The sequence below is a fragment of the Salmo trutta genome, chromosome 22 (genome assembly GCF_901001165.1).
Source record: "Salmo trutta chromosome 22, fSalTru1.1, whole genome shotgun sequence".
NCBI classification, from domain to species: domain Eukaryota; kingdom Metazoa; phylum Chordata; class Actinopteri; order Salmoniformes; family Salmonidae; genus Salmo; species Salmo trutta.
Window position 1 is genome coordinate 26,432,425 of NC_042978.1, and position 27,890 is coordinate 26,460,314.

The 27,890-nt window shown below is 40.9% G+C and overlaps 1 protein-coding gene across 5 annotated transcripts in view; it reads right to left on the bottom strand.

Moving 5' to 3' along the window:
• LOC115158475 (SUN domain-containing ossification factor) overlaps positions 1 to 27,890 on the bottom strand; it is a 99,910-nt gene that overhangs the window by 71,406 nt on the left and 614 nt on the right. Inside the window, exon 1 of one of the 5 annotated variants that reach the window (XM_029707459.1) lies at positions 4,592 to 4,685. The exons of the other annotated variants lie outside the window; for them this stretch is intronic. The gene's annotated coding sequence lies outside the window, so the exon portion shown is untranslated. Of the gene's footprint in view, positions 1 to 4,591; positions 4,686 to 27,890 lie in introns of those variants that run through there. 5 annotated transcript variants of the gene reach the window in all.

Genomic DNA, 27,890 nt, shown 5'->3' on the forward strand with positions numbered 1-27,890 from the left:
GGCTAACTAGCTGGCCATTTCACATCGGTTACACCAGCCTAATCTTGGGAGTAGATAGGCTTGAAGGGGTGGGTATAATTTGTGGAATGTTCCAACAGGAATCTGTTGAGTGAAAAATGTGATGAGTGAAAAACGCAATGAAATAGACCACTCCCTACCCGGTATCTTATTCTGCCGCTATACAACTTTGTATGCATTGTGTTTTAGCAACCTTGTTATTTACGAAGTTTTTGGAATAGAGTCCTGTTGGAACGTTCCACAAATTATACCCACCCAGCTTGAAGTCATAAACAGCTTGAAGCACAGCGAAGAGCTGCTGGTAAAATGCACAAAAGTGCTGTTTGAATGAATGCTTACGAGCCTGCTGGTGCCTACCACCGCTCAGTCAGACTGCTCTATCAAATCCTAGACTTAATTATAACATAACACACAGAAATACGAGCCTTAGGTCATTAATATGGTCGAATCCGGAAACTCTCTCGAAAACAAAAGTTCTCTTTCAGTGAAATACGGAACCGTTCCGTATTTTATCTAACGGGTGGCATCCCTAAGTCTAAATATTCCTGTTACATTGCACAACCTTCAATGTTATGTCATAATTACGTAAAATTATGGCAAATTAGTTCGCAACGAGCCAGGCGGCCCAAACTGTGGCATATACCCTGACTGCATGCAATGAACGCAAGATAAGTGACAATTTCATGTTAGCAGGCAATATTAACTAAATATGCAGGTTAAAAAATATATACTTGTGTATTGGTTTTAAAGAAAGGCATTGATGTTTATGTTAGGTACATTGGTGCAACGACAGTGCTTTTTTCGCAAATGCGCTTGTTAAATCAACACCCATTTGTCGAAGTAGGCTGTGATTCAATGAGAAATTAACAGGCACCGCATCGATTATATGCAACGCAGGACACGTTAGATAAACTAGTAATATCGTCAACCATGTGTAGTTAATTAGTGATTATGTTAAGATTGATAGGTTTTTATAAGATAAGTTTAATGCTAGCTAGCAACTTACTTTGGCTTCTTGCTGCCCTCACGTAACAGGTAGTCAGCCTGTAATGCAGGCTCCTCGTGGAGTGCAATGTAAGGCAGGTGGTTGGAGCGTTGGACTAGTAACCGGAAGGTTGCAAAAACGAATCCCCGAATCTCCCCTGAACAAGGCAGTTAACCCCCGTTCCTAGGCCGTCATTGTAAATAAGAATGTGTTCTTAATCTGACTTGCCTAGTTAAATAAAGGCGTAAAAAAAAGAAGAGGCAAAATCGGTGGCCAAAAATACCGATTGTTATGAAAACTTGAAATCGGCCCTAATTAAAAATCGGCCATTCCGATTAATCGGTCGACGTCTATTACAGACACAAACACAGACCAAAAAGTTATTTTTGTTGGCATTTACGCATGTCCCCATTACCAGTAAAACATAATATAATCAAAACCTATTTTGTTGTTCAGTCATTTCATTCTCAACCAGGATTTCTATTGAACACCGTTTGGGTCTTTCTGTGTCAAAAGAGATACGTCAAACTATAACACTATTTGACATGTCAAATAAGCTTGTTGACCAATCAGGACCTGAATATGACTGCATGTTGTTAGCAATTAATGTTACTCTTCAATAACACAAACCAAATCAGGGGGAGGAAAATAGGTTTATTCAAAGGGGACAAATCATACAGGGAGGTAGATGGTCATTCTCCCCTGTCCTCAGTGGTTGTCTCCAGTGATTCTCTCCACAGAACAAAGGGACAGCATGTAGTTTTATTACCCAGCCTTAGCCTGTGGTTGACCAATTACAATTCCTGCAATAAAATTAGTCAATGGCCAAATAACAAGTATCCTATTTCAGAAGACATATTCCTCCCATGTCTCTGAACCATTGATCAATATTTCCCTATTACAGAAAAAAACACTTTCCATTGATCATTAGTTCTAGTCCTCTTGACCTCTCGTACTCTTTCTCTGCGTTGTGTATTTATTCACACGCATATATATATCCCCTTTTAAGGACTCACGTCTTCTAGAACACAAATTGTCTCTGTAGGGCCTGGCTACCATTAAAACATATGTTCACTTCAAAAAGCTTGTTGAAGACTTACATTAACCACACGTGTAAAAATTGCTACTCAACTAGCAACTCACTTCTATGCAAAAATACTTCACAAAAAGAGAAAGGACTCTAACCTTTTAGTAGAGGACTTGAACCCCTATAATAGAGAACAAAGACAAAGGCCTCAAACCTTTTCATAGAGAACAAAGGACGTCTGTAGTAGAACAGAGGACTTGAATCCCAGCCCTGGCCTGTGGTTGACCAATTAGAATTCCTTGCAATAAAATTAGTCAATGGTCAAATAAGTATCCTATTTCAGAAGACAAATTCCTCCCATGTCTCTGAACCATTGATCAATATTTCCTTATCACAGAAAAAAAACACTATTTCCATTGATCGTTAGTTCTAGTCCTCTTGACCTCTCATACTCTGTATTTATCGTCGACATATTCTTACGTCACATAATAATTGAACGCATAAATACATTTTATGTAGTTATTACACAATCACTCGTATTTCATATATCACAACGATACGTATGCTATGATGCTGGTAATAATCTGTTTCAGTAGCTATAGTTAGCTAGCTAACTATATAGCTAGGTGTCATCTAAAATAACCCTAATTTATAAGAGAGTTCTTATTTGATTAATGGTGGTCGGACCCATCTATGTGAAGCTAGCCACAATAGGAATTAGCCACAGTAGTGGACTTTGCGGTTAGTCTTCAAAATAAAAAAAAGTATGTCATTAACAGTGATGCAAATGAATACAAATAGCAGAAGTATGCCATAATTGAATAGATCATGCTAAAAGAGGTTGGAATATTGGATGAAAATCAACAAAAGACAAATTGTTAATTTTACAAAAATCTGTTGAAATCACACTGGATGTATTGTACTTTAGAATTGCATTGGGGGTATACTTATTTCACTGTACAGCCTTACCTATGGATTGTGGATCAATGACATGGGGTATCAGATTACTCAGTGACACCCAGAGAACATTAGCATCGTAGCTCTTATTGCAGGACTCTGAAACAACTGAATTGAGCCACATTTTAATTGTCAACATATGTGTATTGAACACTATTCCAGAGGAAAAACAATACTGCGTGGATGTTTGAGTCTGATAATTCTGAGGAGGATGTTGGAAAAAAACATTTTGGGTATTGAGTAGACTGACACCCCATTTCATTGATCCCTAAACCTTAGGTAAAGCTTGGAGTTAATGGATTTCTTACTCTTTCAAATGACTGCTCGATACACACAGCAGACGATGTGGGCTAGGTTAGGAATGCTGTGTTGCACATGTAGCGCAAAATTTGACAGCGTCATTACGTCATGCACCTACATTATAAAAGGTATTGCACGTCAGCTTTAACAATGATGTGCAAAAAAATAAATAAAAAAAGGTATCGGGCCGATACCGATGTTGGCATTTATAGCCAATATCGGCCAATTCCGATTTTTTCACCGCTATATCGTGCATCCCTAGTAGCTAACCAATAAATAAGATACTTGGAGTCGAAAAACGATAATTGTCCAACAATAATATAAAAAATATGTAACTATTGATTTTCCTACTCTATAATACTGTACATACAATAGACCCCTATAACAGAATACATTATTTAGGGCTGTGACGGTAGTTGAATAACTGTAGTTGACAATTACGGATGAAGACGGTCATGAAAATAAAATAACTGTCAAAACCGTTTAAATAGGCCTACTTTTTTCATGTAGATAAACTATAGTGTTTACTAATGATTATAAGCAATTGTTTTGCTAACTTTAGTCTGTCAATTAAACCTTCTACATCTCCTCTTTCCAACTGTCCTTTGATGCCCGAGCAGGGGTGTAGAATTGATGAGTGTACTTTCGTTTATGCAATGCACGTTTTCATTGCTTGCCAGTAAATAAATAGGTTGTCGATGACTGTGTACATCGGCCTGGCCAATTACCATAACCTCAAATTCCAAGACCGTCACAGCCCTACATACGTTTGCAATATGTTTATGTACAGCTTCACATACATACAGCAAGTCAGAGCAAGAGGCTTGCGGTTGTTTAAACTCTACATAGATATCTGTAGATATCTGTAGCCTATGTAGAGAGAAACAGGTTGTTTCCTGTTACAAGCTGAAAGCTGGTTGGACGGGTTCAGGCTCTTTCTGTATAGTCTCCATATAACATTAACCTATAGATATGTACAGCTGTGTAGTTCAAGACGGTACTTTAGTTGCAATAGAAAAGCAGGGTGGGGAGAAGGTCTTTGTAAATCAACTCTATAACAAATATAGAGTTCCAGTCAAAGGTTGGGACACACCTACTCATTCAAGGGTTTTTCTTCAATTTAACTACTTTCTACATTGTAGAATAATAGTAATGACATCAAAACTATGCAATTACACATTAAGGAATCATGTAACCAAAGAAAGTGTTAAATCAAAATATTTTATATTTGAAATTCTTCAAAGTAGCCACCCTTTGCCTTGATGACAGCTTTGCACACATTGCATTCTCTCAACCAGCTTCACCTGTACTGCTTTTCAACAGTTTTGAAAGAGTTCCGACATTTGCTGAGCACTTGTTGGCTGATTTTCCTTCACTCTGCGGTCCAACTCATCCCAAACCATCTCACATTGGGTTGAGGTCGGGTGATTGTGGAGGCCAGGTCATCTGATGCAGCACTCCATCACTCTCCTTCTTGGTCAAATAGCCCTTACACAGCCTGGAGGTGTGTTGGGTCATTGTTCTGTTGAAAAACAAATGAGTCTAGTTTAAAAGTTCTTGAAATTGTCCAGATTGACTGACCATGTCTTAAAGTAATGATGGACTGTCATTTCTCTTTGCTTATTTGATCTGTTCTTGCCATAATATGGACTTGGTCTTTTACCAAATATTCTGTATACCACCCCTACCATGTCACAACACAACTGATTGGCTCAAACGCATTAAGGAAATAAATTCCACAAATTAAATTAACAAGGCACACGTGTTAATTGAAATGCATTCCAGGTGACTACCTCATGAAGCTGGTTGAGAGAATGCAAAGATTGTGCAAAGCTGTCATCAAGGCAAAGGGTGGCTACTTTGAAGAATCTCAAATATAAATTGTATTTGTTTAACACTTTGTTGGTTATTACATGAGTCCATATGTGTTATTTCACAGTTTTGACATCTTCACTATTATTCTACAATGTAGAAAACAGTAAAAATAAAGAAAAAACATGCAATGAGTAGGTGTGTCCAAACTTTTGACTGGTACTGTGCATCTCTACAAGCTATAGGGAAGCAGGATGAGATGACTGACCAGTTCTTTGTGAATGCATTTCCTCTAAGCAATGCCTTAATTTATTGGGCTCTCGAGTGGTGCAGCGGTCTAAGGCCCTGCATCTCAGTGCAAGAGGCATCACTACAGTCCCTGGTTCGATTCCAGGCTGTATCACACCCAACCGTGATTTGGAGTCCCATAGGGCGGCTCACAATTAGCCCAGCGTCGTCCGGGTAGGCCGTCATTGTAAATAAGAATTTGTTCTTAACTGACTTGCTTAGTTAACTAAAAAAGGTTACATTAAAAAAATATATATATTATAATAATTAGCTGAAAGTACACAATGTACAGAAAGAACATGGATACTGCACAGCTGGTGGAGAAAGCTCCCTCCCACACACACACACACACAAAGATGTACAGATACAGGGAGACATGGAGGTGAGTGGCTCTTTTAGAGCTAGCTGTGGTAAACAGTCAGTGCTGAAAAGAGTGGGGGAGGGGCAACATTAAACAGTGCAGAGTTTCTACAGAGGGAAGGGAGAAGAAAAGGCGTTTGCTGGGAGAAATGAGGGATGACAGCAGCAAATCAGTCCCTCAAAACATCCGTGTGATATTCATTCACCTTCATCCCTCGCCTCACCAGAAAAACTACTGTTCTTCAAAGATATTACAAACTCAACCCAAACCCTACCTTTCCCTATAAACCGTACACAGCCACCAAGTACAGTAGAAAAAAATTAAAAGTGCCCTATAAAAAAGCCAGTACAGTGCTTACAGTCCTACCCACCTCATAAAACTAACAATCCACACCTAGAATTACTGCTATCAAACCACAGAATAAACCGTTTCAATCTCCAGAACTACTAACTGCCAGAGGCAAAAGGATGTCATTACAGTGTGTATGACGGACCACAAACTCAAGAAAGCAAGATCCTGTTTGCGTACGGTACTGAATTTGAACGGCACACACAAAAACAGAGTTAATTTAGTATTCTGAAAACTATACTTTCAGAAAACAGACTTCAGACAACCGCATGGTTCACAAAAACAAGTGAGGTTGCTGTACTGTCACCAGTACTGTCTGTGGACCCCCAGTTCCAGAACGACTTGGCACCCCTAGAATAGTGTTGCTGAAAGCTTATAAACGTACAAAAACAACGAGGGGGAGGGAGAGAATGAAAAACAACATTGTCCAAGAAACTCAGTTCACGGACCAGTCATTGTCGCCCCCACCTACTCAGACAGAATGGACTCAGGGGGACTGAATGACGGGTAGACTGAAGTTCTGTCATTTTGAGACATTATATAGCAGGGGGCTTTGGGCAGAATGGGGACCCTGGCCCCGTCTCACCCCATTTGGCTGTCCCACAGACAGACAGACAGCGGGGCGGGGATCTGTGTGCCCTGCTTACAGCCTTCACAGCCACTGGTCAAGAACAATACAGACAGAGGCAACTATCGATTTTTCCCACATCACTAATAATAAACAGGCAATGGATGGAATGAAGAAAAACGTGATCTGAGTTGAATTCAGAGTCACATAGAGTCATAGATGAGTTTATCGCGACTCTTTTGAATGAGTTAAAGCATTTCCCAGACGCTTGTTGAAACCAGCATTCACATTCATGATTAATATTATCCTTAGCAAAAAGGATTCACTCATTGGCCAGTTTATTAGGTACACCATCCTGTTCACGAAAATGGTTCGCTCCTACGTGGCCGTGGTTTGCTAAATAAAGCAGGCAAAACAGGCAGAGGCATTTAGTTACTGTTATTTTAAACATTAGAATGGGTAAAACTAGTGACCTAAGCAACTGAGCGTGGTATGATAGTCGATGCCAGGCGCGCCGGTTCCAGTATCTCAGAAAAGGCCAGTCTAGTGGGCTTTCCACACACTAAAGTAAAAAAAACCCCCATCAAATTCAGCTCGTTGCTGAGGTCGAAAGACAACGGGAAGAATCGTGCAAGCCAACAGGCAGACCACTGCACAGTACAACAGTAGTGTGCAGAACAGCATCCCGGAATGCACAACTCGTCAGTCCTTGTAGCAGACCACCACACCGGGTTCCACTCCTATCAGCTAAAAACAAGAGGCGGCTCCAGGGGGCACGCCATCACCAACACTGGACAACTGAGGAGTTGAAAAACATCACCTGGTATGACAAATCCGGGTTCCTGTTGCATCACGCTGATGGCAGAGTCAGGATTTGGCGTAAACAGCAAGAGTCCATGGCCCATCCTAACTGGTGTCAACAGTACAGGCTGGTGGTGGTGTAATGGTGTGGGGAACATTTCCCTGGCACACGTTGGGTCCCTTAATATCAATTGAGCAACGTTTCCATGACCCGAAGATTTACGGCTGTTCTGGAGGCACTAGATGGCCACTGAGTGTAGTTGTTCCTCCGTTTCGATTAACTGTATCAAAAACGGATTTGGTCAAACCCCACATTACGTAAACAAACAAGCAGGGATGCGTACAAGGAGCATGAGAACAAATACAACAATGAGTTCTGATTGTTGCCATTCATAACTAACTAGATGGAAACAGACCAAGCCTTCTGCTGTACCTTCCATCAGAAAGATGAGTGGAGGAGAGAGAGGGGAACAGAAAACAGTGGAAAAGGAAGAGAAGCATGTCTGCATGACTAATACCATTTCAGTAGCAGCAACCTTTAAAACAACTTGCCAATGGGAATTCCCTTTAAACCAGACCAAACTCTCCATTCTGAGTCTCAATTCTCTATACTCCAAACAAGGAAATCGCATTTTACAGTTAAAATATGACTTCACACACTGGCACTACCTAATGACAATAACAAAGTGATTAGGATATCATACAGGATATAATGCTTCTCTACACAGCACTGTCAAATCTGCTACGAGATGAAGAGAGGGTTGGGTACAGCTGGCTCACTGCATATGATGACGCAAATTCTGAGCCATGCTTTGGGACATTACCTGTACACTGGTGTGTGTGTGTTCCCTGCACCAATGTGAGTCAACACTCTTTCTACAGCAGAATGTCAGACAATTAAGACTGTGCCATGATGACATAACTAATGAACTGCAGATGTCTGAGGCTATATGTCATCATCATGGCCAATGTGTTCTTTGGGCTCCAATACTTCATCTTTAGACAATGGCTGAAATATCACTTCAACCCTTCAAAATGTGTTAAGCTTCCAAGCCATACATTTTGGGGTGGAATGGTCTTTATTTTCACAGATGCCATAGCAATTAGGGATGCACCAATATCACATTTTTGGCCACCACCGATATCCAATATTTTCCTTGCCCAAAAAACTGGTACCTAACATTTTAGCGCCATTGTAAGCATTCTAGTACAGATAAATAGTTACACACACACACACAACGGTCTAAGGCACTGCATCTCAGTGCAAGAAGCATCACTACGGTCCTTGGTTCGAATCCAGGCTGTATCGCATCCGGGTGTGATTGAGAGTCCCATAGGGCAGCACACAATTGGCCCAGCGTCACCCGGATTTGTCCAGGGTAGGCCGTCATTGTAAATAAGAATTTGTTCTTAACTGACTTGCCTAGTTAAATAAAGGTTACACACACAAAAAAATATTTTGTTGGCATTTACACATGTCCCCATTACCAGTAAAACATAATCAAAACCTATTTCTTTCACTTACTTGCTGTGCTGTTTCGTTGTTCAGTCGTTTCATTCTCAACCAGAATTTCATCATACAAGTCAAGCAGTGTCAAGTCAAGCAGAAGTTTCAGCTGACTGTCTGTCCGTGGCCTCTCTTCCTCGGTGCTCACTGTTACTGTGTCCGTTTCCAGCTTGTCCAGCGGTGTCTGTGACATTTCATGTCAACCCTGTTTCTTGTCTGCATTGAAGTAGTGGTCCTTGTATCTAGCATTGAGCATGGTGGCGACACAGTAAAGAGGCTCAGAGAATGCCACCGCTTGTTCACAGCCTTGAGTACTTTTGTAAGTTAACTACCGACACAGACCGTGGGGTTTTGTTGAGCAGGCGTTTCATTGCCATGACAGAGAGACAGACAGAGACAGACAGACACAGACAGGAGGTTCCAAACCAGCCAGCAAACTATCAGAAATAAAACAGGGAAGGGACTCAGGGGGTGTGCAAATTTGGTACAGAGCAGACCTAACTTACTCGAACTTCTTTGGGAACGGGGGGCAGTATTGAGTAGCTTGGATGAATAAGGTGCCCAGAGTAAACTACCTGCTAACTCAGGCCCAGAAGCTAGAATATGCATATAATTAGTAGATTTGGATAGAAAACACTGAAGTTTCCAAAACTGTTCAAATAATGTCTGAGTATAACAGAACTCATATGGCAGGCAAAAACCTGAGAAAAATCCAGCCAGGAAGTGGGAAATCTGAGGTTTGCAGTTTTTCAAGTGATTCCCTATCCAATATACTGTCTCTATGGGGTCAGATTGCACTTCCTAATGCTTCCACTAGATGTCAACAGTCTTTAGAACGTTATTTCAGGCTTCTACTGTGAAAGGGGAGCGAATAAGAGCTGTTTGAACCAGGGGTCTGGCTGAAAGCCTTGAGTTGTTTATCGTGCGCGGCCATGAGCACGAGCTCCGTTCCCTTTCTAAAGACAAAGGAATTGTCCGGTTGGAATATTATTGAAGATTTATGATAAAAACATCCTAAAGATTGATTCTATACATCATTTGACATGTTTCTACAAACTGTAATGGAACTTTTTTTACTTTTCGCCTGGATTTAGTGACCGCGCCTTGTGCATTTGGAATAGTTAACTAAACGTGCGAACAAAAAGGAGGTATTTGGACAGAGATTAACTTTATCGAAAATGTATTGTGGTACTGGGATTCCTGGGAGTGCATTCCGATGAAGATCATCAAAGGTAAGTGAATATTTATAACACTATTTCTGACTTTTGTTGACTCCACAACATGGCGGGTATCTGTATGGCTTGTTTTGGTGGCTGAGCGCTGTACTCAGATTATCGCATGGTGTGCTTTCACCGTAAAGCTTTTTTGAAATCTGACACAGGGGTTGCATTAAGGAGAAGTTTATCTATAATCCTATGCATAACACTTGTATCTTTCATCAAAGTTTATGATGAGTATTTCTGTAAATTGATGTGGCTCTCTGCAAAATCACCGGATGTTTTGTAGGCAAAACATTACTGAACATAACGCGCCAATGTAAACTGAGATTTTTGGATATAAATATGAACTTCATCGAACAAAACATACATGTATTGGGTAACATGAAGTCCTATGAGTGCCATCTAATGAAAATCAAAGGTTAGTGATTAATTTTCTCCATTTATGCTTTTTGTGACTCCTCTCTTTGGCTGAAAATGGCTGTATATTTTTTGTGACTAGGGGCTGACCTAACATAATCATATGGTATGCTTTCGCAGTAAAGCCTTTTTGAAAATCAGACACTGTGGCTGGATTAACAAGAAGTTTCTTTAAAATGGTGTATAATACTTGTATGTTTGAGGAATTTCAAATTATGAGATTTCTATTGTTTTGAATTTGGCACCCTGCAATTTCACTGGCTGTTGTCCCAGAGAGGTTAAATGAAACAAAACAGGAAAATTTGGCTAGCAATTTTAAAGGAAATCTCAACAGACCTAGCTATATTCCCCCATTAGAATCCCCATACTTTATTGAAGACAGCTTCTCCATCCTGGAGGGGGAAATCAATCATTTCCAGGCCCAGGGACATGTACTAGTCTTTGGCGACCTAAATGCCAGAACTGGACAAGAACCTGACACCAGGGGGGCAAACACAGGGGGGCAAACACCTACTTGGAGATGACAGCATTCCCTCCCCCATATGCCCCCCTAGGCACAACTACTACAACAACAACATAAACGGGTCACAACTCCTGCAGCACGCTGTGTATTGAGAGAGTCAATGGTAGGCTTTGAGGGTAGGTACACCTATAGCTCATCCCTTGGCAGTAGTACTGTAGACTGCTATATCACTGACCTCAACCCAGAGTCTCTCAGAGCGTTCACAGTCAGCCCAATCACGCCCCATCAGATCACAGTCTACTTGAACAGAGCAATACTCAATCATGGAACTGAATAATATTAAGAAATGCTATAGATGGAAGGAATGTCGTTGTGGAAACCTACCAAAAAACAACAAATTCAATCCCTTTTAAAACAACTTCCTGGACAAAATGTTCCACTGTAATAGTGAAGGTGTAAACTTGACAGTAGAAAATCAAAACAGTGTATTTGATCTCTCAGCTTCCCTATCAAATCTAAATTTCAAACAGAAAACTAACAATGACAAAATGGTTTGATGAAGAATGCAAAAACCTAAGAAAGAAATTAAGAAACCTATCCAACCAAAAACATAGAGACCGAGAAAACCTGAGCCTTCACTATGGTGAATCACTAAAACAATACAGAAATACACTACGGAAAAAGAAGTAACAGCACGTCAGAAATCAGCTCAATGTAATTGAAGAATCCGTAGACTAACCACTTCTGGGAACATTGGAAAACACTAAACAAACAACAAAGAGTTATCTATCCAAAACAGAGATGTATGGATAAACCACTTATCCAATCTTTTTGGCTCAATAACAAAGCACAAACAGCAAAAGCATATACATGATCAAATACAAATCTTAGACTCAACTATTAAAGACTACCAGAACCCATTGGATTCTCCAATTACCTTGAATGAACTACAGGACAAAACACAAACCCTCCAACCCAAAAAGGCCTGTGGTGTTGATGGTATCCTGAATGAAATAAAATATACAGACCACAAAGTCCAATTGGCTATACTTAAACTCTTTAACATCATCCTTAGCTCTGGCATCTTCCCCAATATTTGGAACCAAGGACTGATCACCCCAATCCACAAAAGTGGAGACAAATTTAACTATGGGATGTGTGTCAACAGCAACCTTGGGAAAATCCTCTGCATTATCATTAACAGCCAACTCGTACATTTCCTCAGTGAAAACAATGTACTGAGCAAACATAAAATTAGCTTTTTACCAAATTGACGTACGACAGACCATGTAATCACCCTGCACACTAATTGACAAACAAACCAAAACAAAGACAAATGCTTCTCATGCTTTGTTGATAAAAAAAAATTATTAAAAAAAAGCCTGACTCAATTTGACACGAGGGTCTGCTATACAAGTTGATTGGAAGTGGTGTTGGGGGAAAAACATACAACATTATAAAATGTTATAAAATTTACAGTTGTGAGGTCTGGGGTTCGCTCACCAACCAAGAATTCACAAAATGAGGCAAACACCAAATTGAGAGACTGCATGCAAAATTCTACAAAAATGTCCTCCGTGTACAACGTAAAACACCAAATAATGCATGCAGAGCAGAATTAGGCCGATACCCGCTAATTATCAAAATCCAGAAAAGAGCAATTAAATTCTACAACCACCTAAAAGGAAGTGATTCCCAAACCTTCCATAACAAAGCCATCACCTACAGAGACATCAACCTGTAGAAGAGTCCCCTAAGCAAGCTGGTCCTGGTACTCGGTTCACAAACACAAACAGACCCCATAGAGCCCCAGGACAGCAACACAATTAGACACAACCAAATCATGAGAAAACAAAAGGATAATTCTTACCAATGTGTCAAGTAATTAGCAAAACAACTGAGCAAACTAGAATGCTATTTGGCCCTAAACAGAGTACACACAGTGGCAGAATACCTGACCACTGTGACTGACACAAATTTAAGGAAAGCTTTGACTATGTACAGACTCAGTGAGCATAGCCTTGCTATTGAGAAAGGTCGCCATAGCCTGTCTTCTCTTGAGATCCAGGTCAGCCTGTCACACTGCCCACAAAATGGAGGTGGATACTGAGCTACACTTCCTAACCTCCTGCCAAATGTATGACCATAATAGAGAAACATATTTCCCTCAGATTACACAGATCCACAAAGAATTCGAAAACAAACCCAATTTTGATAAAAACCCATTTCTACTGGGTGAAATACCACAGTGTGCCATCACAGCAGCAAGATCTGTGACCTGTTGCCACAAGAAAAGGGCAACCAGTGAAGAAAACACCATTGTAAATACAACCCATATTTATTTTCCCTTTTGTACTTTAACTGTTTGCACATTGTTACAATGCTGTATATAGACATATGACATTTGAAATGTCTTTATTATTTTGGAACTTCTGTGAGTGTAACGTTTGCTGTTCATTTTTTAGTTTTATTATCTACTTCACTTGCTTAGGCAATGTTAACATACGTTTCCCCATGCCAATAAAGCCCTTGAATTGAAAGGCTCAGGTGTACCGACACATGGATCATAAAATCACCACACTTATTGGGACGAGACAGGATAATAAAGACTAGCGAGCTAGTGAGAGGGAGCTGGTGGTGAGCTAATGGCTTTCTAAAGCAAGGATCCTTCTAACCCACAGCTAGCTAGGGCCATGGGATCCGTCGCCTTCCCTTCCCATCCCCATGGCTAGAAGAGCTGCGTGGTCAACTAAGGCCATTCTGGCTCCATGTCTCCCGAACAGCTACCTGTGTACTGGTCTGAAACTCCAGACCACTGCTAGGGGTCAACATTTGAGGAGCAGCTTATGGAACAGGACTACCTGCCAAACTGGCTCTCCAATTATTATTCGTTTTTTTACAAGGAGCATATATGCACCTAAGTTGAAAAATGTAGGCACACAAATACATTTATGAGCACTATGAAAAACACAGAATCCTTACATTTTTCTAGATGTACATTTAGGAGCACCAGTGCATTTCAGGTTGCAAAGCTAAATATTTTGGTGTATATGCGAGTAAAATGGTCGCTCTGTAGAGCACTGCACATACACACCTTTTATGAAGGCCCTCTACTCATTAACTGCTTGTCTATACTTACTGTTGCGTTGCGTGTGTGTGCGCGCGTATAAGGAAGGGAAGCGCCCTATAAGCCCTTGAACAGTAAAGAGTTGTTCTTAGCTTGGGTCAGCTCTGCTGCTCTTCAGAAACCATGCAGTAAAGAGTTGTTCTTAGCTTGGGTCAGCTCTGCAGCTCTTCAGAAACCATGCAGTAAAGAGTTGTTCTTAGCTTGGGTCAGCTCTGCTGCTCTTCAGAAACCATGCAGTAAAGAGTTGTTCTTAGCTTGGGTCAGCTCTGCTGCTCTTCAGAAACCATGCAGTAAAGAGTTGTTCTTAGCTTGGGTCAGCTCTGCTGCTCTTCAGAAACCATGCAGTAAAGAGTTGTTCTTAGCTTGGGTCAGCTCTGCTGCTCTTCAGAAACCATGCAGGGTAGGGCATGGAATCCCCTCAGCATTATGTCACTGATAGGCTATAGTCTTAGGCCTAACCTTTAGAAGGAATATGACTTTGCCTCCAGGTATATCTGTGTCACAAGTTCTAGGCCCATCTAAACTATATATTTGCTAAACCTGTGGATATGATCAGTTGGTTTAGTAACTATTAATTGAAGTATTGACTGAAAACTCCACCATATAGATACAATAAGGCAGGTGTTCCAACACCGAAGGGCATACAGAGGGTAAACCTGATGTAGGAGGCGGCCACGAAGATGGAAACAGCCATACAGCACAGCAGAACTCAGCCTATAGATAAGAAATGAAAGTGGTTGGCTGAGCAGGCCTGGGATATACTGGTGTTGTCATACCGTTACTAATGCTCAGAGTCAGTGTAACTACTGTCAACATCTCAACTTTGCCTGAAGGGACATTTTAGGTTTTATTCAGCAAACGTGTGAGGTTCAGTTGTGTGTGTGTGTGTGTGTGTGTGTGTGGCTAGTGCGGAAATCACATCCACAACAGAGGTTGCAACTTGCATAAGCCTACCACATGTTCCAATCAATTGAGCTGAAGGTTCTTTAGTATTAAGACCCCAGGTTCCCGCAATAGTTTAACTGGTCATTATGTTATTAGTGATGATGGTCTACATGATAATCTGAAAGACTGATGAGAACGAGATTCTCTCCCTCACATACGGTTCACTGCATCTGCCCAAATTAGATATATCACAGTGTGTAGGAATCTAAAGTGAAAGAACAGAAAAAAGAATAAGCCAAGAATAGACTGCAGGGTGTTCACTCACTGCCATACAATGTAGAGAAAAATGGGGCAAATCAAGAGTGCTACGATATTCAAATAAAAAAAAAAATCACATTTTCGCATGGGTTGACTACAACAGGTGTAGTAGACCTTACTGTGAAATGCTTACTTACAAGCACTTAACCAACAATGCAGTTCAAGAAATAGAGTTAAGAAAATATTTACAAAATAAACTGAAGTTATATTTTTTTTAAATAGAATTGAATAAAAAGTAAAAGAAAATGTCAATAACTAGGCCATATACAGGGGGGTACCGGGTCAACGTGAGGGGGTACAGGTTAGTCCAGGTAATTTGTATATGTAGGTAGGGGTAAAGTGACTATGCATAGATAATAAACAGCGAGGAGCAGCAGTGTAAAAACAATGGGGCGTGGCCTTTTGATTAATTGTTCAGCAGTCTCATGGCGTGGGGTAGATGCTGTTTAGGAGCCTTTTGGACCTAAATTTGGCACTCCGTTACTGCTTGCCCTGTGGTAGCAGACTGTTCTATGACTTGGGTGACTGGAAACATATTTGACAATGTTTTGGGCCTTACTCTGACACCGCCTAGTATAGAGGTCCTGGATGGCAGGAAGCTTGGCCCCAGTGATGTACTGGGCCGTACACACTACCCTCTGTAGCAGTTGCCATACCAGGTGGTGGTGCAGCTGTAGATCTTTTTGAGGATCTGTTGACCCATACCACATCTTTTCAGTCTCCTGAGTGAGAAAAGGTGTTGTGTTCACAACTGTCTTGGTGTGTTTGGACCATGATAGTTTGTTTGTGATGCGGATACCAAGGAACTTGAAATGAATGTGTGCATATAGCCTAGCAGACTGAAATCCGGTGTTTCCATGAGCAGCCGTGTGTGCTTTAGCTCGGTGCCGCTGACATTAATGGTCTGGGCTAATGTATACAGCTCTGATGTTGACTGTGAACCTAGTGGAACATAAGCTGCTACGCCCCTCTGAACACAGACAGCTAGTTACTGAGTGCCCAGGAGGGTCTCTCCTTACCCTATAGAGGACAGAGTCCACACAGCCATTTCAGGTCTTGATTTACCATTCATGAAAACATAGCCTTAGAAGCATTAGTAGAAATGTAAAACAGCAGTGTGAGTGTAACAATGCAAAGTCAATAAGATGGAAGGTGAATAAGCTGACTCACAGCTCCAGGAAGCATTTCCAGGGCGACTTGATGTGGCCTTACTGGTTTGTTAGGTGAAATGTGACGAGAATCCCCACGGAGACAGGCCTTCACATATAGAAACACTTCACCCTTACCAGACCCCCTAGCTCCAACACAAACTCACTGGAGGTAAGCATAACTCCTACAAACTCCCTGCTATGATAAAAACTTTCTGGCCATTGGATTCTTCACCCATCTGCTGTGCTGCCTGTTCTTTCCATACCAGAGGTGTGAGTATTGGCACAGAGGGGTGAGAAGCCAATAGCCGAACGCTAAAGGGTTTGCATTAGTAATCATGCCAGCAAGAGTGTGTGTAATTAGGTTTGCTGTGGGATAGTGAAAGCAGGCACCCACCAAACTGGGAACCCAATCTGCCTTGGAAGAGTTCTCCTCCCAGTATTACTAGTGTATGTCTCAATAAGAGAAATTCAAACAAGAAAACGCATGTAGTGTGCATGTGGGGATCACAATATACTGCAAATAATGATCTCCCTTCTTATAGTCCCATCATCTCGAGCAGAGGGCTGATGTGCAGAAAACAGGATGTACGACCAGAGCAGTGCCCAATGGCCACCAACCGGTCGATCGTGATCCACTAATCTATCTCCAAGGAATTCCTAGTCGATCACGAAACCTTTCAGTAAAACAAAAACAACGATAAAGCCTTGCGTTCCTCTTTTTGGAGAAGGGGGTGTGATATTGCCGGTAGGTGCACCCGGTTTAGCTACCCTGCGCGTCTAGTAGGAAAAGTGTTCCCATTTTTAAACATTTAATGTGTCTGTAGGTACAAACTCTGCCTTCCCGGCAGCCCCAGAGAGCAAATCAAGTGCACTATAGGTCTACTGCTGGCCAATGGGATGGCTCAGATTACCATGTCTGCAGTAACCTAGCAGGCAGAAAAGAAAGCTACAGCAAAGTTAATACAGAGATTAAAACTCTTAGAACCATGACTAGAGAGAGACGAACACAGTGAGATTAAAACTCTTAGAACCATGACTAGAGAGAGACGAATACAGTGAAGAGCTGCTGTTTTAATGAGCGACTTCATGTTTAAGTTCTTACTCAGCACTGTCAACACTTTGTATTCAACACCACTCTCGCTACAACCAGCACTGCAGCTCCAATGAACGAGTAGGAAAGTATTGATAGGCTTGGGTCTTTTTAATAATGGAGAAATATTTCATTTTCTGTTCATAGGAGTAACAACATGAATTTACACAGGAGGCAGAAATAATGCGGTGCGACTGGAGTTACCATCAGCTGGTCAGAGCGGGGAGAGCGGAGGGATGTTAAGAGGCGGACCCTCAGTCTGCTGCTCTCTCCCTCCACTGAGACTGACCATCAGATGCAGGCACCATCAGCCCAGTAAAAAAAAAAGAAGCAAATGATTTAAACATATGCTCACTCTGCTGTGTCTCACAAGTAATCTATTACCAGTGTGATCATATAGCCTACCTAAAATGTAAAAAAAATATATATATATAAATAAAATGGTCTGAATAACAATGCATTTGTAGGGCAATTCAAGCAAAGCCAATACAGGGCTTGACTATACTTTCTAAGCCACTTTTGGATGAGTAGGACTGATTTTTTACTCTTCTGAAAGCCCCCCCCCCTCCCCCAAAAAATAATTAAGTAACAACGTGGGCCAAAAATGTGACTGAAAATGGTGTTGTATGATGCAAGAAACCACTTAACAAAAGAACATTAATTATCATCACTGGTCTCTGATCCCATGTATTATACAGTATCTCCTGCCGTTGTGGTCTTGAGCCAGGCAGTTAACCCCACCCCGCCCCAAAGTAAAAAAAACTGCACTGATAGGCTACTGTGTAAAACACACGGTCCTTCAACCCTCCATCTGGCGAGATACTGGTGTCCAACCCTGCTCAAACAACCCAGTCATCTTAACAAGGTCCTATAGAGCAGCTGATTGTTTACAATGTGGTATGGTCTGGCACACTCAGGTGATGTGCACATGACTTTTCCAGGACTTTCATTGGTGACCAAAAATTATAAATGGCCAAATAACTCACTAACTAGCAATGAATATCAACAAATGTGCACACGCAGTTACTGTAGGCTCGCTGCATGACTGAAAGACCTCTCTCGTGCCGGTCAATGCAGGCCTACTATACTATACTCTGGTGCGCTCTGCAGAGATCGGGAGGAAAGTGTGAAACACATTTAATCTGCAGGACACTGATCCAATTCTGATCTGAGTAGCCCAATTGTTTGACAGTGATTTTTCATGATTATTAAAAAATGTAGTCCATTTGGATAACATACCTATATTCTTGTCTAACAGTGATATTTTTTCCCCCCACTTGTCCAGGGCAAGCGTTAATGTCGAGCCCTACAATATGTAGTGATAACGTATTGGACATATAGCCTACTGCACAAACCTCATTGCTATAGTACTGTTTTCAATATGTTATATGTTGCATAGACGTACGTTTAACCCCGTCACTTCCCTCTGGGCTGGCTGATTGACATTGGCAATGACATGCCTGCTCCTCCTCTCCACAGACATTCAGTACAGAGAGGATTGGGTAGGACATGGTCGAACAGAAAGAGTGGAGCTAAATATAACAATAAAAACATATCCTCTATCGCTCTCACATCCTATTTCACACAAAAACTAAAAACTCCCCAGGCTTTACCAGAACACACCATATTCCCTAACAAATGAAGGAATTCAGATGAATCTAAGTAAATGAGTCAGGTTGTGTATGCCTAATGGATATTACCTACTGTATGGGAGGGAGATGGTAGTGAACAAGTATATTTGCATCAAACTCACCTGGAAAGATGATTAAAATCCATAAAAAAAATTCTAATATACCCCCTCAGTTAATAATTATTTTTCCATAACATGATTAGGATACTCAGGGGTCTAAAAATGCACTGTAATGTGAGAGACCAGAGCTGTGTACCAAAATAGACCACAGGCTCAAAACACGAGTTAGGTAGGAATCAGGATAACAGAATAAGAAACTAACGTAACTAACCAATTAGTTTATTACTAAATTCAATCTAGGAACCTAACTAGTGGTACAGAACTTAATAAATTACATTTAAAGCTATATAATCTCAGTTTGCCATTTGCAAGGCTTCTCAGAAGTCATCATGCGTGGCTGAAAACTCAGCAGATGTTTGTGTTTTATTTATTAATGAACAAACTGTCAGCCATGTCATGATGAATAAAACATGAGCAGTTAAAACTCAACGGCCTAAAACTAATCAGCTGAAGCTTGAAAGGCTCAAGACAATACATGGAGCAAAGGAATGGCACATGATTTCATACAAATTATTCAATTCTTCTTACCAATAGGTGCTTGAGCTGGTATGGAGACAGGTAGAGATGGAAAGACTAAGTCAATCTTCTGAGACAGTACAGTGTAAAGGCAGCTCTCGAGCACTAGTGTGGGCTGTAATTTCCTAAATAAAACAGTAGAAATTCAACTCTACAAGAAACCAGGAGTATATACTAGAGGTCGGCCAATTAATCGGCATGGCCGATTAATTAGGGCCGATTTCAAGTTTTCATAACAATCGGTAATCGGCATTTTTGGACACCGATTACATTGCATTCCATGAGGAGACTGCGTGGCAGGCTGACTACCTGTTATGCGAGTGCAGCAAGGAGCCAAGGTAAGTTGCTAGCTAGCATTAAACTTATAAAAAACAAGCAATCTTCACATAATCACTAGTTAACTACACATGGTTGATGATATTAGTTTATCTAGCTTGTCCTGCGTTGCATATAATCAATGCGGTGCCTGTTAATTTATCATCGAATCACAGCCTACTTCGCCAAACGGGTGATGATTTAACAAAGGCGCATTTGCGAAACAAGCAATCGTTCCACGAATGTACCTTACCATAAACATCTTTTGCCTTTCTTAAATCAATACACAGAAGTAGATTTTTTTAACCCTAGATATTTAGTTAAAAGAAATTAATGTTAGCAGGCAATATTAACTAGGGAAATTGTGTCACTTCTCTTGCGTTCATTGCACACAGTCAGGGTATATGCAACAGTTTAGGCCGTCTGGCTTGTTGCAAACTAATTTGGCAGAATTTTACATAAGTATGACATAACATTTAATGTTGTGCAATGTAACAGCAATATTTAGATTTAGGGATGCCACCAGTTCGATAAAATACATAACGGTTCCGTATTTCACTGAAAGAATAAACATTTTGTTTTCGAAATGACAGTTTCCGGATTTGACCATAATAATGACCAAAGGCTCGTATTTCTGTATTTATTATATTATAATTAAGTCTATGACTTGATATTTGATAGAGCAGTCTGACTGAGCGGTGGTAGGCGGCAGCAGGTTCGTAAGCATTCATTCAAACTTTACTGCGTTTGCCAGCAGCTCTTAGCAATGCTTGACCACAGCGCTGTTTATGACTTCAAGCCTATCAACTCCTGAGATTAGGCTGGCAATACTAAAGTGCCTATAAGAACATCCAATAGTCAAAAAGGTATATGAAATACAAATGGTATAGAGAGAAATAGTCGACGCGTCATAATTCCTATAATAACTGCAACCTAATATTTCTTTACTGGGAATATTGAAGAACTGGGAATATTGTTCATATGTTCTGAGCAAGGAACTTAAACGTTAGCACATATTGCACTTTTACCTTCAACACTGTTTTTGCATTATTTAAACCAAATTGAGCATGTTTCATTATTTATTTGAGACTAAATTCATTTTATTTATGTATTATATTAGGTTAAAATAAGCTTTTTCAGTACTGTTGTAATTGTCATTATCTAAAAATTGGCCGATTAATCGGTATCGGCGCTGAAAAATCATAATCGGTCGACCTCTCGTATATACACACAAGGAGAGAATATCAAATTGCATAGCCTACTTCTCGTGTCCCCTCTCCTCCTTCTCAAAACTCATTGGAGGATGGACCTCTGGCTGGCTCTCTCATCTAAATGGGTTTTGAGAAGGTCGCAAGGAGTGAGGACGCGGGAGCACACAATTGAGATTCTCCCAAGCTAAAACCCACAGCCATACCCTTTCACGTCTGTTTCTTATAGTCTAACCTCACCTTAGGGGGATTGGAGCCACAAGTTACAACTTCACTCACTTTGACGCAAGCGCAGAACGAAAGCCTTTTAACTCCGGACTCATACATATATGTAAGGCTGTTGCAGTGACCGTATTATCGCCACACCGGCTGTCACGAGTCATGGCGGCAGTCAAATTCCACATGACCATTTTAGTCACCTTGATTAGGCTTTTCCAAGCTCTGATGCTGCTGATGGTCATTAGTAGCCTACCAAACATGCTGCCTGGTACTCCGTACTGTGTTGTCCCTCTAATCACTCTGACATCAATGCAAATGTATATGAACATCTAATCAAACACTTAATGAGAGCCCATCAGATCATGCTGCGGAACATTTTTATAGACTAGAAAACAGAGTGATGGGATCCTATTTTTATTAGCGGCCATCAGCTTTCTATAGGCTAGGCCTACTATATTTATTTCTCAACTTCCCTAATATTAAGCACATTAAAGTGTCCTCAATTCGCTATTTAAGTGAATAGATGGTGTACTTTCCCCCGATGCCCCCGTTTCAATACAGGTACATGACAATGGTCCAATCTAAATAAAATGTCAGACTAAATAATATATGTAAAGACAAGACAAAAATCAAGAATAGTCTGATGGGTAACAATATGTATTATCACTTGTGAATGATGCCCAGCATAAGAATCATAGCCGCACACCTCAAGGTTTGTATGACAACTAAAGTGGCCAAATAACTTCTTAAAATCTAGCACATTAATGCGCTTTATAACGGGTGTAGAGCCGTTAAATGCACCTTTATAATAAAAGCATTACATACATAATTTCATTTGTAGTCACTTTTGATAAATGGTGTTTTCCGCTAATAGAACACTCGCACTTATAACCTACAACCATGTGCACATTCCGGCGCTTACAATGTGAAGAAATAGCCTAATAGTTTATCAGCATTTTAAGCTAAACGTTCTCACCTGTTAAGTCAGGCTCATTGCTTAAATCAGGTTTTTTGATGCTTGTGGTTATTTAATTTGTGATCTATCGCATCCCACAACATGTTTGGAATATTTAGTAAAAATAAACATATAGCCCTACGTTTGTAGAACAACTAAAGTTACATTAATAACTTTAAATTAAGCATATAGGAGTACCTGTTTCTTTGTTAACTGCTCAACACAGAACAGCCGCATGTGCGCACCGACACAAATCGTTCGGAGAAAATATTTATATTTCATTCAGCTTTGTTCAATTGTTTTCTTCATACTATAAAATAATGCCATGTAATTATAGGCAAATCTTGTCTGCTAAATAAACTAGTGTAGCCCACAGTCATTTGGCATAGACACATAAGGACAACTCAAAGTGGGCTATTCTTTTCTTCTGAAATAGAATACATTTTCTTCATATCATGCCGGTTTAGACCTGTCTAAAATAAATAATGGATTTATTGTGAAGGTGTAGGCTACAGTTGAAGTCGGAAGATTACATAAACTTAGGTTGGAGTCATTAAAACTCGTTTTTCAACCACTCCACAAATTTCTTGTTAACAAACTATAGTTTTGGCAAGTCAGTTAGGACATCTACTTTGTGCATGACAAGTCATTTTTCCAACAATTGTTTACAGACAGATTATTTCACTATATCACATTTCAAGTGGGTGAGACGTTTACATACACTAAGTTGACTGCGCCTTTAAACAGCTTGGAAAATCCAAGAAAATGTCATTGCTTTAGAAGCTTCTGATAAATTATGTAAATTACCCTGAGTCAATTGGAGGTGTACCTGTGGATGTATTTCAAGGCCTACCTTCAAACTCAGTGCCTCTTTGCTTGACATCATGGGAAAATCAAAAGAAATCAGCCAAGACCTCCACAAGTCTGGTTCATGCCTGGAGCAATTTCCAAATGCCTGAAGGTACCACGTTCATCTGTACAAACAACAGTTTATATACACTGCTCAAAAAATAAAAGGGAACACAAACAACACATCCTAGATCTGAATGAAAGAAATAATCTTATTAAATACTTTTTTCTTTACATAGTTGAATGTGCTGACAACAAAATCACACAAAAATAATCAATGGAAATCCAATTTATCAACCCATAGAGGTCTGGATTTGGAGTCACACTCAAAATTAAAGTGGAAAACCACACTACAGGCTGATCCAACTTTGATGTAATGTCCTTAAAACAAGTCAAAATGAGGCTCAGTAGTGTGTGTGGCCTCCACGTGCCTGTATGATCTCCCTACAACGCCTGGGCATGCTCCTGATAAGGTGGCAGATGGTCTCCTGAGGGATCTCCTCCCAGACCTGGACTAAAGCATCCGCCAACTCTTGGACAGTCTGTGGTGCAACGTGGCGTTGGTGGATGGAGCGAGACATGATGTCCCAGATGTGCTCAATTGGATTCAGGTCTGGGGAACGGGCGGGCCAGTCCATAGCATCAATGCCTTCCTCTTGCAGGAACTGCTGACACACTCCAGCCACATGAGGTCTAGCATTGTCTTGCATTAGGAGGAACCCAGGGCCAACCGCACCAGCATATGGTCTCACAAGGGGTCTGAGGATCTCATCTCGGTACCTAATGGCAGTCAGGCTACCTCTGGCGAGCACATGGAGGGCTGTGCGGCCCCCCAAAGAAATGCCGCCCCACACCATGACTGACCCACCGCCAAACCGGTCATGCTGGAGGATGTTGCAGGCAGCAGAACGTTCTCCACGGCATCTCCAGACTGTCACATGTGCCCAGTGTGAACCTGCTTTCATCTGTGAAGAGCACAGGGCACCAGTGGCGAATTTGCCAAACTTGGTGTTCTCTGGCAAATGCCAAACGTCCTGCACGGTGTTGGGCTGTAAGCACAACCCCCACCTGTGGACGTCGGGCCCTCATACCACCCTCATGGAGTCTGTTTCTGACCGTTTGAGCAGACACATGCACATTTGTGGCCTGCTGGAGGTCATTTTGCAGGGCTCTGGCAGTGCTTCTCCTGCTCCTTTTTGCACAAAGGCGGAGGTAGCGGTCCTGCTGCTGGGTTGTTGCTCTCCTACGACCTCCTCCACATCTCCTGATGTACTGGCCTGCCTCCTGGTAGCGCCTCCATGCTCTGGACACTACGCTGACAGACACAGCAAACCTTCTTGCCACAGCTCGCATTGATGTGCCATCCTGGATGAGCTGCACTACTTGAGCCACTTGTGTGGGTTGTAGACTCCGTCTCATGCTACCACTAGAGTGAAAGCACCACCAGCATTCAAAAGTGACCAAAACATCAGCCAGGAAGCATAGGAACTGAGAAGTGGTCTGTGGCCCCCACCTGTAGAACCACTCCTTTATTGGGGGTGTCTTGCTAATTGCCTATAATTTCCACCTGTTGTCTATTCCATTTGCACAACAGCATGTGAAATGTATTGTCAATCAGTGTTGCTTCCTAAGTGGACAGTTTGATTTCACAGAAGTGTGATTGACTTGGAGTTACATTGTGTTGTTTAAGTGTTCCCTATATTTTTTTGAGCAGTGTAGTATAAACACCATGTGACCACACAGCCGTCATACCACTCAGGAAGGAGATGTGTTGTCTCCTAGAGATGAACGTACTTTGGTGCAAAAAGTGCAAATCAATCCCAGAACAGCAGCAAAGGACCTTGTGAAAATGCTGGAGGAAACATCTAAAAAAGTATCTAGAAAAACGAGTGTTATATGGACATTATCTGAAAGACTGCTCAGCTCCAAACCCGCCATAAAAACTATGGTTATAGTTTGCAATTGCACATGGGGACAAAGATGGTACTTTTTGGAGAAATGTCCTCTGGTCTGATGAAACAAAAATAGAACTGTTTGGCCATAATGACCATTGTTATTTTTGGAGGAAAACAGGGGAGGCTTGCAAGCTGAAAAACACCATCCCAACCGTGAAGCACGGGGGTGGCAGCATCATGTAGTGGGGGGTGCTTTACTGCAGGAGGGACTGGTGCACTTCACAAAATAGATGGCATCATGAGGAAGGAATATTATGAGGATATATTGAAGCAACATCAAGAAATCAGTCAGGATGTTAAAGCTTGGTCGCAAATGGGTCTTCCAAATGGACAATGACCCCAAGCATACTTCCAAAGTTGTGGCAAAATAGCTTAAGGACAACAAAGTCAAGGTATTGGAGTGGCCATCACAAAGCCCTGACATCAATCATATAGAAAATACGTGGGCAGAACTGAAAAAGCATGTGCGAGCAAGGAGGCCTACAAACATGACTCAGTTACACCAGCTCTGTCAGGAGGAATGGGCCAAAATTCACCCAACTTATTGTGGGAAGCTTGTGGAAGGCGACCCGAAACATATGACTCAATTTAAAGGCAATACTACCAAATACTAATTGAGTGTATGTAAACTTCTGACTCACTGGGAATGTGATGAAATAAATAAAACCTGAAATAAATCACTCTATTATTCTGACATGTCACATTCTTAAAAAAAAGTGCTGATCCTAACTGACCTAAGACAGGGAATTGTTACTAGGATTAAATGTCAGGAATTGTGAAAAATGTTGTTAAAATGTATTTGGCTAAGGTGTATGTAAACTTCCGACTTCAACTGTATATTACATGGATTCATTGGACTTTTTAAAAATGGCTTGTAGGCCAGGAGTTGCTAAATGTGTTTCCTAATTAAGTGTCAATTACCATGAGACCGACAGTTATTTGCTTGACAATCACTAGCTGATGAAATTTCGGGACCGCCACAGCCCTACATACATCTAGTCTGTCTGTGTACAGTTCAAAGGCATGTTTGAGAACAGTAAAGCCATTTATTTAACTACATGCAATCAATCTCACAGCACCAATATTCAAATCAACACTTTACTGATAGGAGGCATACTGCAGTCACATATTTACATTATAGAAAACCATAATGGACCTTCCTATAGTGAGGGAAAACAGTCCTAATGTTGGAAACATGCAACCTTATGTTGTCACCCAGAATCACGTTTATTTTCCAATCTAGAGCACACAATATTTTACATACAGTATGTTTTTTAAAGGACCAAAGAATTTAGTGTGCTTTGCATTTTCCTTTTTGCCATGGGAAATCAGGTATTGTAGTATTGCGATACTGGTATTGTGACAACCCTAGCTAGTTGTCTAATGCTAGTCACTCAGCCTATCTGGTAGCTACAGATTGCACACCAGATAATGTGATATAACCAACGTTTTGGTGTCCATTACTGGGAATTACAGGAAAGCACCATACAAACCACTGCCATAGATTTTTAAACTAACCTGTTCTTGGAAATACTTTCTTCGTTCTCGATTCAGTGAAAATTGTATCTAAAATATCAGTTTCCAATTGCATGTGGGTTTACAAAAACTATAGAAAATTCAGAAAGATAAATGTAATGTTTTGTATCCAGTGAAACATGCCACTTGCATGTGTGTAGATCTTTGTTTTGGTCACACTGTGTGACGTGCTATCATCTATTTCTACACATGGCCACGTCACATACAAACGACTGGTTCCTGCAAAGACGATGCGAAATGCTAGATGTGTGGCAAAACAAGGATTTAATATCTTTCTTTTCACTGGTTTTCATAGAATCACCTGCAACTGTAAACTGACATTTGAGATACAATTTTCACCGAATCGAGAATGAAGAAAGTGTCGGCAAGAACAAGTTAGATTTTTCAACTATGGCGGCTGTTTGTATGAGTGTTTTCTGTAATGCCCAGTAACGAACACCAGAAATCTTTGGTTATATCACATTATTTGGCATCCAATCTGTAGCTACCCATCTGGAGAAACTTGGCATGCTACTGAGCATCTAAATCACCTGTAACCAGTCCTGGGTATTGTTAGCTGCTGCGTCAGTGGCTCTTATAAGTGGTTAACCAATGCTGGACCACGACCAGTGATAATCCACCACCTGTCAGCTTTACGTCTGTGAATTGGTAAGAACACAAGACAAGCAACTGGCTAGAAAGTTTTACAGCTAGTTAGCTGATTTATAGATGTTAGTCAAGTACTGCATCAGGACCACTTATGAAAAATAGTAAATACTAGTAGATGTCCACCTTCTAATATAACTAGCTGCTATATCTAACTAGGAGGAAAGCATAATGTTCAGTAACTGTTAGTCAAACCAACTAGATGAAGCATGTATTATCGGTGTGCCTGACAAGCCATGGACGACTGAGTTGAGAAAACAGATTAGCTAGTTAGCCAGTAGGGTACACCATCAGCTATC